Here is a 14,416-nt window from a genome sequence, read left to right as displayed (position 1 = left end):
GTTTCACTCGTGGCTTCTTTCATGATAGCAAGTATTACGGTGGGTGAACAAATTACTGCCGAGCAATTGATAGAAAAGCGCATAGTTATGAGAATATCTAGGCATGATTATGAAATATAGGCATCACGTCCGTGTTAAGTAGACCAAAATGATTCTGCATCTACTACTATTACTCCACACATCGAGCTCTATCCAGCATGCATCTAGAGTATTAAGTTCATAAGAACAGAGTAATGCTTTAGGCAAGATGACATGATGTAGAGGGATAAACTAAAGCAATATGATATAAACCCCATCTTTCTATCCTCGATGGCAACAATACAATACGTGCCTTGCTTCCCCTACTGTCACTGGGAAAGGACACCGCAAGATTGAACCCAAAGCTAAGCACTTCTCTCATTGCAAGAAAGATCAATCTAGTAGGCCAAACTAAACCGATAATTCGAAGAGACTTGCAAAGATATCAAATCATGCATATAAGAATTCAGAGAAGAACCAAACATTGTTCGTAGATAAACTTGATCATAAATCCACAATTCATCGGATCTCGAAAAACACACCGCAAAAGAATATTACATCGAATAGATCTCCAAGAACATCGAGGAGAACTTTGTATTGAAGATCAAAGAGAGAGAAGAAGCCATCTAGCTAATAACTATGGACCCGAAGGTCTGCGGTAAACTACTCACACATCATCGGAGAGGCTATGGTGTTGATGTAGAAGCCCTCCATGATCGAATCCCCCTCTGTCAGATCGCCGAAAAAGGTCCCAAATGGGATCTCACAGGTACAGAAGGTTGCGGCGGTGGAAAAGTGGTTTCGTGGCTCTCCTGGATATTTTTAGGGTATAAGAGTATATATAGGCGAAAGAAGTACGTCGGTGGAGCTCCATGGGGCCCACGAGGGTGGGGGCGCGCCTACCCCCTGGGCGCGCCCCCTACCTCGTGGAAGCTTCACGGACTTCCAGACTTGTACTCCAAGTCTCCTGGGTTGTATTTGTTCCAAGAAAGATTCTCACGAAGGTTTCGTTCCGTTTGGATTCTGTTTGATATTTCTTTTCTACGAAACACTGAAATAGGAAAAAAAGAATAGAAACTGGCACTAGGCCTCCGGTTAATAGGTTAGTCCCAAAAATAATATAAAAGTGCATATTAAAGCCCATTAAACATCAAAACAGATAATATAATAGCATGGAACAATCAAAAATTATAGATACGTTGGAGACGTATCAGCATTCCCAAGCTTAATTCCTACTCGTTCTCGAGTAGGTAAATGATAAAAACAAATTTTTTGATGTGGAATGCTTCCTAACATAATTTTTAATGTAATTTTCTTTATTGTGGCATGAATATTCAGATCCGAAAGATTCAAGACAAAATTTTAATATTGACATAAAAATAATAATACTTCAAGCATACTAACCAAGCAATTATGTCTTCTCAAAATAACATAGCCATAGAAAGCTCATCCCTACAAAATCATATAGTTTGGCCATGCTTCATTTTCGTCACACAAAATGCTCCTATCATGCACAACCCCGATGACAAGCCAAGCAATTGTTTCATGCTTTAGTATTCTCAAACTTCTTCAACTTTCATGCAATACATGAGCGCGAGCCATGGACATAGCACTATAGGTGGAATAGAATATGATGATGGAGGTTGTGTGGAGGAGACAAAAAAGGAGAAAGTCTCACATTGACGCGGCTAATCAACAGGCTATGGAGATGCCCATCAATTGATGTCAATGCGAGGAGTAGGGATTGCCATGCAACGGATGCACTAGAGCTATAAATGTATGAAAGCTCAACAAAAGGAACTAAGTGGGTGTGCATCCAACTTGCTTGCTCACAAGACCTAGGGCATTTCGAGGAAGCCCATTGTTGGAATATACAAGCCAAGTTCTATAATGAAAATTCCCACTATTATATGAAAGTGACAAAATAAGAGACTCTCTATCATGAAGATCATGGTGCTACTTTGAAGCACAAGCGTGGAAAAAGGATGGTAACATTGTCCCTTCTCTCTTTTTCTCTCATTTTTGGGCCTTTTTTTATTTGGCCTTTCCTTTTTTTCCTCACACGGGACAATGCTCTAATAATGATGATCATCACACTTCTATTTATTTACAACTCGATACTAGAACAAAATATGACTCTATATGAATGCCTCCGGTGGTGTACCGGGATGTGAATGATTTAAGAGTGACATGTATGAAAAATTATGAGTGGTGGCTTTGCCACAAATACGATGTCAACTACATGATCATGCAAGGCAATATGACAATGATGAAGCGTGTCATAATAAACGGAACGGTGGAAAGTTGCATGGCAATATATCTCGGAATGGCTATGGAAATGCCATAATAGGTAGGTATAGTGGCTGTTTTGAGGAAGATATAAGGAGGCTTATGTGTGATAGAGCGTATCATATCACGGGGTTTGGATGCACCAGTGAAGTTTGCACCAACTCTCGAGGTGAGAAAGGGCAATGCATGATACCGAAGAGGCTAGCAATGATGGAAGGGTGAGAGTGTGTATAATCCATGGACTCCACATTAGTCATAAAGAACTCACATACTTATTGCAAAAATATACAAGTCATCAAAAACCAAGCACTACGTGCATGCTCCTAGGGGGATAGATTGGTAGGAAAAGACTATCGCTCATCCCCGACCGCCACTCATAAGGAGGACAATCAAAGAAATACCTCATGCTTCAAATTTGTCACACAACAGTTACCATACGTGCATGCTACAGGGCTTGCAAACCTCAACACAAGTATTTGTCAAATTCACAAATACTCAATTAGTATGACTCTAGTATCACCATCTTCATATCTCAAAACAATCATCAAGTATCAAATTTCTCATAGTATTCAATGCACTCTATGTGAAAGTTTTTATTATACCCATCTTAGATGCCTATCATATTAGGACTAATTTCATAACCAAAGAAAATTACCATGCTGTTCTAAAAGACTCCCAAAATAATATAAATTAAGCATGAGAGATCAATAATTTCTATAAAATAAAACCACCGCCGTGCTCTAAAAAGGCATAAGTGAAGCATTATAGCAAAATTATCTAGCTCAAAAGATATAAGTAAAGCACATAGAGTATTCTAATAAATTCCTATTCTTGTGTGTCTCTCCCAAAAGGTGTGTACAGCAAGGCTGATTGTGGTAAACTAAAAAGCAAAGACTCAAATCATACAAGATGCTCCAAGCAAAACACATATCATGTGGTGTATAAAAATATAGCCTCAAGTAAAGTTACCGATAGACGAAGACGAAAGAGGGGATGCCTTCTGGGGCATCCCCAAGCTTAGGCTTTTGGTTGTCCTTGAATTTTACCTTGGGGTGCCTTGGGCATCCCCAAGGTTACGCTTTTGCCACTCCTTGTTCCAAAATCCATCAAATCTTTACCCAAAAACTTGAAAACTTCACAACACAAAACTCAACAGAAAACCTCATGAGCTCCGTTAGTATAAGAAAACAAGCCACCACTTTAATGTACTGTAATGAACTCATTATTTATTTATATTTGTGTTAAACCTACTGTATTCCAACTTCTCTATGGTTCATACCCCCCGATACTTGCCATAGATTCATCAAAATAAGCAAACAACACACGAAAAACAGAATCTGTCAAAAACAGAACAGCGTGTAGAAATCTGGAGGTTTCGAATACTTCTGTAACTCCAAAAATTCTTAAAAATTAGGACGATCTAAACAATTTTTATATTGATCTAGTTCATTCGAATTGGTATTTTATCGCTCTCTGGTAAAAAATGAAAATTATTCTTGTGAGCGCATACTTTTTGTTTTTACAGGAAGATCAAACAATGATCACCCAAGAAGATCCTAAAGGCTTTACTTGGCACAAACACTAATTAAAACATAAAAACACAATCATAACAGGGAATATATGATTTATTTATTACTAAACAGGAACAAAAAGCAAGGAACAAAAATAAAATTGGGTTGCCTCCCAACAAGCGCTATCGTTTAACGCCCCTAGCTAGGCATTGATAATTTCAATGATGCTCATGAAAGACAAGAATTGAAGCACAAAGAGAGCATCATGAAACACGTGACTAACACATCTAAGTCTAACATACTTCCTATGCATAGGCATCTTATAGGCAAATAAATTATCGTAGCAAGCAAAAACTAGCATATGCAAGGAAGCGGAAAGAAACAATAGCAATCTCAACATAACGAGAGGTAATTTAGTAACATGGAAATTTCTACAATCATATTTTCCTCTCTACTAATAATTACATGTGGGATCATAAGAAAATTTAACAAAATAGCTATCACATAAAATGTTTTCAACATGATCCACATGCATGCAAAGTTGACACTCTTCCAAAATAGTGGGATTAACATTAACTAAAGTCATGACCTCTCCAAACCCACTTTTATCGAAAATTGCATAAGATTGAACATTCTCCAAATACGTGGGATCTAAAGTTGATACTCTTCCAAACCCACTTTCAATATTCCAAACATTATTATCAATCTCATATTTATCATGGGGCTTAAATAAATTTTCAAGATCATAAGAAGAATCACCCCAATCATGATCATTGCAACAAATAGTAGTCATAGCAAAACGAGCATCCCCAAGCTTAGGGTTTTGCATATTATTAGCACAATTGACGTTAATAGGATTTATAATAACATCATAGTAATCATGCTTTTTATTGAAAGATCTATCTTGAATCGCTTTATAAATTAATTCATCACACTTTTCAGATTCACGAATTTCAAGCAAAACCTCATAAAGATAATCTAGTGCACTCAACTCACTAGCAATAGGTTCATCATAATTGCATCTCTTAAAGAGATTAACAAGTGGATGAGGATCCATAAAATTTTAGCAAGCGAAGATGCAAGCACAAAGAAGGTACATGGTAACACAAGATCGAACGGAAGAAGGGCGAAAGAAAAGGGCAAAGGTGAAGTGGGGGAGCGGAAAACGAGAGGCAAATGGCAAATAATGTAATGCGAGGGAGAAGAGTTTATGATGGGTACTTGGTATGTCTTGACTTGAGCGTAGGTCTCCCCAGCAACGGCTCCAGAAATCCTTCTTGCTACCTCTTTAGCAGGCATTGGTTTTCCCTTGAAGAGGAAAGGGTGATGCAGCAAAGTAGCGTAAGTATTTCCCTCAGTTTTTTAGAACCAAGGTATCAATCCAGTAGGAGACTACACACAATTCACCTAGTACCTGCACAAACAATCAAGAACCTCGCAACCAACGCGATGAAGAGGTTGTCAATCCCTTCACGGTCACTTACGAAAGTGAGATCTAATAAAGATAATAAGATAAATATTTTTGGTATTTTTGTTGTATAGATTGAAAAGTAAAGATTGCAAAATAAAATAAATAGTAAACTAGAATTGTAGATCGGAAACTTATATGATATAAAATAGACCCCGGGGCCATAGGTTTCACTAGTGGCTTCTCTCATGATAGCAAGTATTACGGTGGGTGAACAAATTACTGCCGAGCAATTGATAGAAAAGCACATAGTTATGAGAATATCTAGGCATGATTATGAAATATAGGCATCACGTCCGTGTTAAGTAGACCGAAACGATTCTGCATCTACTACTATTACTCCACACATCGACCGCTATCTAGCATGCATCTAGAGTATTAAGTTCATAAGAACGGAGTAATGCTTTAGGCAAGATGACATGATGTAGAGGGATAAACTCAAGCAATATGATATAAACCCCATATTTTTATCCTCGATGGCAACAATAAAATACGTGCCTTGCTGCCCCTACTATCACTGGGAAAGGACACCGCAAGATTGAACCCAAAGCTAAGCACTTCTCCCATTGCAAGAAAGATCAATCTAGTAGGCCAAACTAAACCGATAATTCGAAGAGACTTGCAAAGATATCAAATCGTGCATATAATAATTCAGAGAAGAACCAAACATTGTTCATAGATAAACTTGATCATAAATCCACAATTCATCGGATCTCGGCAAACACACCACAAAAGAATATTACATCGAATAGATCTCCAAGAACATCGCGGACAACTTTGTGTTGAAGATAAAAGAGAGAGAAGAAGCCATCTAGCTAATAACTATGGACCTGAAGGTTTGTGGTAAACTACTCACACATCATCGGAGAGGCTATGGTGTTGATGTAGAAGCCCTCCGTGATCGAATCCCCCTCTGGCAGATCGCCGGAAAAGGTCCCAGATGGGATTTCACGGGTACAGAAGGTTGCGGCGATGGAAAAGTGGTTTCGTGGCTCTCCTAGATATTTTTAGGGTATAAGAGTATATATAGGCGAAAGAAGTACGTCGGTGGAGCTCCATGGGGCCCATGAGGGTGGGGGCGCGCCTACCCCCTGCCTCGTGGAAGCTTCGCGGAGTTCCAGACTTGTACTCCAGGTCTCCCGGGTTGCTGTTGTTCCAAGAAAGATCCTCGCGAAGGTTTCGTTCTGTCTGGATTCCGTATGATATTCCTTTTCTGCGAAACACTGAAATAGGCAAAAAAACAGAAACTGGCACTACACCTCCAGTTAATAGGTTAGTCCCAAAAATATTATAAAAGTGCATATTAAAGCCCATTAAACATCCAAAACAGATAATATAATAGCATGGAACAATCAAAATTATAGATACGTTGGAGACGTATCAGTTGGCAGCAGTGATAGCGGCAAGCAATATCGGCATTGGCAGCGGCGACAAGCGCAAGAAGCAGCAGAACTACAGCGGCATCGCAGAGTAGGGCGGGCGGACGTGTGTGGTCATACACGGCGGGACGCGTGTGCCCGGGGTAGCGGGCATGAACGGCTTTGGGAAGAGAGGTAAAACAGATGGGGGCTCACAGCAGGGGTGCGTCAATGGCTCGGGGAAGCCGGGGAGGTCGAGGCGGCGTGAATCGACGGGTGGAAGATGGTGAAGTCCGGCAAGGGGAACAGGCATGGGCGGCAGCGTCACAGCGCTCCAACCTCGTTCTAGTGCGGTGGCCGACGAAGAGGAGCCAGCGGAGTAGTCGGACACGACGAGGGGGCATGGGGACAACAATGGACATGAGCTTCAGCGGGGATCGCCCATGGCGGTGCTCGGGAGAGAGGGAGAGCGAGGGAGAGAGCGATGGGAAAGGGGAAGTGGGGATCTAGGGATTCGGGTGAGGGAGAGGCGTCGGGGTGGCCTTATCCTCGCCAGGGCATCGTCGACGACACGGGTCCGGCGTGGACGAGCGCCCGAAGCGGCTCGGGTCGGGGGCACAGTGGGGGAGGAGGCGACCGGGTGTGAGGGTTAGGCTGACTGTGTCGGCCTGTTGGGCTAGGGCCCAGTGGGGCAGGGGGTTTCTTCTACTTTAACTTTTTCTTTTCTTTTCTTTTCTTTTTTGTTTTATGTTTACTTTTATTTTTAGGCTTAAAGTAGTTTTATAAAATACAAAACTTGCACCAAAAATATCATTATAAATTAGGCTACTGCTACAATTAGTTCGGTAGTTAAAGAAATTAGTTTAGCATTTTTATAAATCAAAAGGCATTTAAATAATTGCTTTAGCCGATGTTTTGATTGTTTTAGGGCATTAAACCACTTAATACAAATGTTGGTTTGCCACCATAATTAGTTATGGAATATTTGCCACATGATGAACATTTTAGTTTTACCGCTTGAAGAAATATTGTTTTGACTTTATTTTAAAATTTTGAATTTGAAGTTGATTTTTAGGACATGTGGCAATTTGCATAGTAATAATGATGACATGGCCATCATTAGGGGGTACTGTAGCAAGATTCTCGGGGTGTTACAGGTCCCCAGATGGGATCTCACGAAGACAGAAACTTGCGGTGGCGGAAAAGTATTTTTGTTGTGCCCTCTGGTCTTCGGGGCATATTTGAGAATTTATAGACGAAGAATTAGGGTTAGGAGAGCCACAGGGGGCACCCCTGAGCATGTCACCGCCTTGTGGTCCTTCTAGCCTCCTCCCGAAGCTTCCAGGGTGTCTTGTGGTCCAAGAAAACTCGTCAAAAAGTTTCGTTCCATTTGAACTCCGTTTGGTATTAATTTCCTGTAAAGGCAAAACCAAGGAAAAAACAACAACTGGCACTGAGCACTAGGTTAATAGGTTAGTCCCAAAAAATGATATAAAATAGCATAATAATGCATAAAACATCCAAGATTGATAATATAATAGCATGGAACAATAAAAAATTATAGATACGTTGGAGACGTATCAAGCATCCCCAAGCTTAATTCATGCTCGTCCTTGAGTAGGTAAATGATTAAAACAGAATTTTTGATGTGGAATGTTACCTAACATGTTTATCATGTAATATTTATTTATGTGGTATGAATATTTAGATCCATAAGATTCAAAACAAAAGTTTAATATTGACATAAAAACAATAATACTTCAAGCATACTAAAAAGCAATCATGTGTTTTCAAAATAGCATGGCTAAAGAAAGTTATCCCTACAAAATCATATAGTCTTGTTATGCTCCATCTTCTTAACACAAAGTATTTATCATGCACAACCCCAATGACAAGCCGAGCAATTGATTCATACTTTTTAACGCACTTCAGCTTTTTCAACTCACACGCAATACATGAGCGTGAGCCATGGATATAGCGCTATGGGTAGAATAGAGTATGATGTTCCAGGTTGTATGGAGAAGAAAAAAAAAAGAAGAAAGTCTCACATTGACAAGCCTAATCAACGGGCTATGGAGATGCCCATCAATTGATATCAATGCAAGGAGTAGGGATTGCCATGCAACAAATGCACTAGAGCTATAAATGTATGAAAGCTCAAAAGAAAACTAAGTGGGTGTGCATCCAACTTGCTTGCTCATGAAGACGGCGGGCATTTGAGGAAGCCCATCGTTGGAATATACAAGCCAAGTTCTATAATGAAAAATTCCCACTAGTAATATATGAAAGTGACAAAATATGAGACTCTCTGTCATGAAGAACATGGTGCTACTTTGAAGCACAAGTGTGGAAAAGGATACTAACATCGTCCCTTCTCTCTTTTTCTCTCATTTTTCCTTTTTTTCTTTCTCTTTTTTTCCTTTTGTTCGACACTTTGGCCTTTTTTTCTTGGGATCATTTGGCCTCTTTTTATTTTATTCCTCACATGGGACAATGCTCTAATAATGAATATGATCATCACACTTCTATTTACTTACAACTCAGGAATTACAACTCAATACTAGAACAAAAATATGACTCTATATGAATGCATCCGGTGGTGTACCGGGATGTGCAATGATCTAGCGTAACATGTATAAAAATATGAACGGTGGTTGAACCACAAATACTATGTCAACTATATGATCATGCAAAGGAATATGACAATGATGATATGTGTCATAATAAAATGGAACAGTGGAAGTTGCATGGCAATATATCTCCAAATGGCTATGGAAATGCCATAATAAGTAGGTATGGTGGCTGTTTTGAGAAAGATATGAGGAGGCTTATGTGTTATAGAGTGTATCATATCACGGGGTTTGGATGCACCGATGAAGTTTGCACCACAACTCGAGGTGAGAAAGGGCAATGCATGGTACCGAAGAGGCTAGCAAATTGCGAAAAGGTAAGAGTGTGTATAATCCATGGACTCACATTAGTCATAAAGAACTCACATACTTATTCCAAAAGTTTATTAGCCCTCGAAGAAAAGTACTACTACGCATTCCCCTAGGGGTATAGATTGGTAGGAAAAGACCATCGCTCGTCTCCGACCGCCACTCATAAGGAAGACAATCAATAATAAATCCTGCTCCAATTTCATAGCATAACGAGAGACCATACGTGCATGCTTCGGGAATCACAAACCTTAACACCAATATTATTACTAATCCACAATTACTCATTAGCATAACCCGCATATTACCACCTCTATATCGCAAAATTATTGCAAGCAATCAGACTTATCATATTCAGTGATCTGCATGAAAGTTTTTATTATATCCCTCTTGAATACCCATCATATTAGGACCAAATTCATGACCCAAGAAAATTACCATACTATTTATAATACTCCCAAAATAATATATGTGAATCATGAGAGCTCATCAATTTCTTTAAAATATAACCATCACCGTGCTCTAAAATGTATAAGTGAAGCACTAGAGCAACTACATAGCTCAAAAGATATAAGTGAAGCTCAAAGAGTATTCTAATAAATTCACGAATAATGTGTGTCCCTCTCAAAAAGGTGTGTCCAGCAAGGATGATTGTGGTAAACTAAAAAGAAAATAAAGCAAAGACTCATATAATACATGACGCTCCAAGCAAAACTCATATCATGTAGTGAATAAAATATAGTGTCGGTGTCAAAACCGGCGGATCTCGGGTAGGGGGTCCCAAACTGTGCGTCTAGGCCGGATGGTAATAGGAGGCAGGGGACACGAAGTTTTACCCAGGTTCGGGCCCTCTCGATGGAGGTAAAACCCTACGTCCTGCTTGATTAATATTGATGATATGGGTAGTACAAGAGTAGATCTACCACGAGATCGAAGAGGCTAAACCCTAGAAGCTAGCCTATGGTATGATTGTTGATGTGTATGTTGTCCTACAGACTAAAAGCCTCCGGTTTATATAGACACCGGATAGGGTTAGGGTTACATAGAGTCGGTTACAATGGTAGGAGATCTACATATCCGTATCGCCAAGCTTGCCTTCCACGCCAAGGAAAGTCCCTCCCGGACACGGGACGAACTCTTCAATCTTGTATCTTCATAGTCCAGGAGTCCGGCTGAAGGTATAGTCCGGCTATCCGAACACCCCCTAATCCAGGACTCCCTCAGTAGACCCTGAACCAGGCTTCAATGACGACGAGTCTGGCGCGTAGATTGTCTTCGGCATTGCAAGGCGGGTTCCTCCTCCAAGTACTTCATAGAAGATTTTGAACACAAAGATAGTGTCCGGCTCTGCAAAATAAGTTTCCACATATTGCCATAGAGAGAATAATATTTACACCAATCTAATCTGCTGACGTATTCTGTAGCGTGTCACACTACGGCCAAGCCTTTATTCGAGTCGTTTCATTATCCCACCTCAGCGCGTCATGCGAGGCGGTTTCCTTGGCACGTCTTGTTAAAGCAGAGATCGTGTCCCCTTATCCCGGGATTCTCATCAATACGGGCGTGGGTAACCCAACCGCGCCATCGATTACGACGCTTGGAGATAAGCGAGTTTTACCAGGCTGGTGGGGACATGTAGTTGCGTCCACCCATATAAGGGGATAAAGATCCACCTTTTCACCTACGCCTTCTTCCTCCTTCGCCTATCCATTCTTGCGCACTCGAGCTCCAGCACCCAAGTCCGCACTCCCCACCTCAACTCCAACCATGTCCGGAGCGGGAGGCAAGTGGATGGTCTCCTCCGTCACGGAGGGACATATCAAAAAGCTGAGGAAGGCCGGATACCTGTCTAACGACATCGCGTACCGGCTCCCCGAAAAGGGGCAGCTCGTCCCCACCCCTAGGCCCCATGAGAGGGTGGTGTTCCTCCCCCATTTCCTCCGCGGACTGGGCTTCCCTCTCCACCCATTTGTCCGGGGGCTCATGTTCTACTACGGCCTGGATTTCCACGATCTGGCCTTGAACTTCGTCCTCAACATCTCGGCGTTTATCGTCGTGTGCGAGGCCTTCCTCCGCATCCGCCCCCATTTCGGCCTATGGCTCAAGACTTTCAACGTCAAGCCGAAGGTGGTGCGCGACAACCAGGTGGAGTGCGGAGGCGCCATGGTGGGCAAGATGGCCAACGTCCTATGGCTCGAGGGCTCCTTTGTGGAGACCCTGAAGGGGTGGCAATCGGGGTGGTTTTACATCACCGAGCCGCGCGACGCCGAATGGGTCGCACCCCCTGAGTTCCGATCCGGACCCCCTACGCGGCTCACCTCCTGGAAGGAGACGGGCCTGTCGTGGGGTAAGAAGGGAGAGCTGACCGGACTCCAAACATGCGTCCAAACCCTGGTGGACAAGAAGCTCAAACTTTTCAACGTAGTCCAGGTTATGCTCATCCGCTTGATCCTCCCGTGTCAACAACGGGCTTTCAACCTGTGGGAGTTCGACCCGGCGCGGCACCAAACTCTGAGCAGGCTCTTCGACACGACGTACGAAGATGCCTGGAAGGTGCTTTTCAAGGGCGCTGAGGCTCCCGCATCCGCTACTGAGGATCGCGGATTCAATGCGCAACGTCATGCTCTCGCAGTAAGCTGTTTTTTCCTTTTATAGGGTATCAGTTTTTCATAGTTTGACTCCATGCGGGATCTAAACTCCCTTACCTTTGACAGGATTGGCAGGTGACATCCGGACGGATCAACTGTCCGGCTCCTTTGCCCTAAGGTCCAGCGGACGCTCGGTTGGCGAAGCTGCTGGTTCCGGGACCCTATGTGGTGTCGGAGAAGAAGGCCGCAAAAAAGGCCGCGGGGACTCGAAAGAGTGCCCGGCGCTAGGAGGTGTCGGATCCATCATCCGATGGCTCCGAGGCGCATTCCTCCCGTGAAGACAAGGAGGAAGAAGAGGAGAGCTCTCCCCCCCAGCGGGAGGAGAGAAGAAAAGGAAGGCCGCCCTCTCTGGGGAGGCCGGAGGGTCCAAGAAGGGGAAAACCCTTCCTCCGGACTACTCCACCGACGCCGGCGGTGGAGAGGAGTGGTAGCCCAGGGCCAAGCCCCTGGCAAAATCGTAAGTATCCGGATACCAGAGTAATTCATAGTATTCGTTTATTGCACAGCTTTCCCTTACGTCGAATATGTTTATGCAGCCCACCCAAAGACCGTCTCGACGCGTCGTCGAGCGGCTCACTGGACTCGTCGGATGTGAACTCGCTTCCGACGGCTTCCTCCCCCCGCCCTACGGATGACACCGAAGTGTTGTCCCAACAGGTTCCAAGCCGGGAGGAGGTGGTCCTGGAGGCGTCGCAAGGCGACCTACCGGACTCCAGGAGTAAAGGGGATGAAACCCCTCAGGGCTCCAAGTCCGGCTCTAGGCCGGACACCGCTCCGGAACCTTCAAAGGTTCCAGAGTCCGGCGGGGGACCTCCTTCCAAGAGGAGCAAGTCCACCGTGTCGGCGGCCCCCATCCAACCGGAGGCGCCGGACAATATGTTGGAGGCGCTCCAAGGCGCCTCCATCGACGAGGAGCGCCGCGCTATTATGAGTGCGGTGGTCCAGAAGGTTCAGTCCGCCAAGAGCGGACTGACTGAAGCTTGTACTAGCCTTTTGACAGGCTTTGAGGTAAGTAAAGAATGTGTAAATAATAGTACCGCATAGACAGTAGCCCCTGATGCTCTGTTTGGCGTTCGGGAAGAAAAGCCGAATAGAGGATCAAATAAAATTCGCAGGAGTCTAACAAAAGGAGTCAATATGCGTATGCAGGCTTCTCTGCTTGCGTCCGCCGCACTGACTGCGGAAGTGGACACGCTAAAGCAGAACCTCGAGCGGTCCAAGCAAGAGCTCGGTCATGCCAAGAAGCAGCTCGAGGACAATGAAGGTAAGAAATACCATGCAAATATATATAAAAAGGTGCAATTGCAAAGAATGACAGGATTATCGTGGCTATTTTAGGGGCCACGTCTGAAGTGGCGACCCTTAAGCAGGCGCTTGTCGAGGCCGAGAAGAGGGCGGCCTCAGAGCGCACCGAGCGGGAGAAGTATGAGGCCGAGGTTGGCAAGATGTGGCAAGAGCTCCAGGCTCTCATGGAAAAACATGAGAGTTTGGAGCTTGACTCAAAGACGCGAGCGTCCGAGCTCGCGGTGGCTATTGAAAACGCCAAGTTTGCCAAGGCCGAATCCCAGAAGACCCTCCAGGAGTTGGATGAGGTGAAGAAGATAGCGGCGGGTAAGGCATTCTTTATGCAAAGCAAACACATAAACGTGAGTTACTTGTTACTTACCTGAATCCGAAGCTCTCCAGGAGCGTTCGCAGATCTTCCCCAGAGTGTATCCGATGCCACCACATTCTACCGAGCCAAGGAGGGCGGCTCGACAGAGAAGGTGTTCTGGTCTCAGTATACTGAGGCCGGACACCCCGTGCCCCTGAGCGACCAGCTGAAGCAACTGGTCGAGCTCCACAAGGCAGCCGAACAGGCCATGAAGGGCCTCATTGTTCGGCTGTGGCCTGGAGGGGCTCTTCCTGGGAGCTATTTCGGGCTGGTGCGGCGGTTGGTGGAGGCCTGTCCAAGGCTCGAAGTCATCAAGCGCTCCGTCTGCATTGAAGGTGCCCGTAGGGCCCTTGCCCGTGCTAAGGTGCACTGGGGCAAGCTGGATGCTGAGAAGCTGGTGAAGGATGGGCCACCGCCAGGGAAAGAGCATCGCAAGCCCGAGAATTACTATAAGGATGTTCTGAAGGGTGCCCGCCTTATGGCGGATGAATGTTCTAGGGATGTAATTTTTGAGTGAAACTTGCTCGTTTT

This window comes from Triticum urartu, chromosome 1A (assembly GCF_056163025.1).
Source record: "Triticum urartu cultivar PI428250 chromosome 1A, HENAU_Tu73, whole genome shotgun sequence".
NCBI lineage: Eukaryota > Viridiplantae > Streptophyta > Magnoliopsida > Poales > Poaceae > Triticum > Triticum urartu.
Note: the sequence above shows the minus strand (reverse complement) of the source record.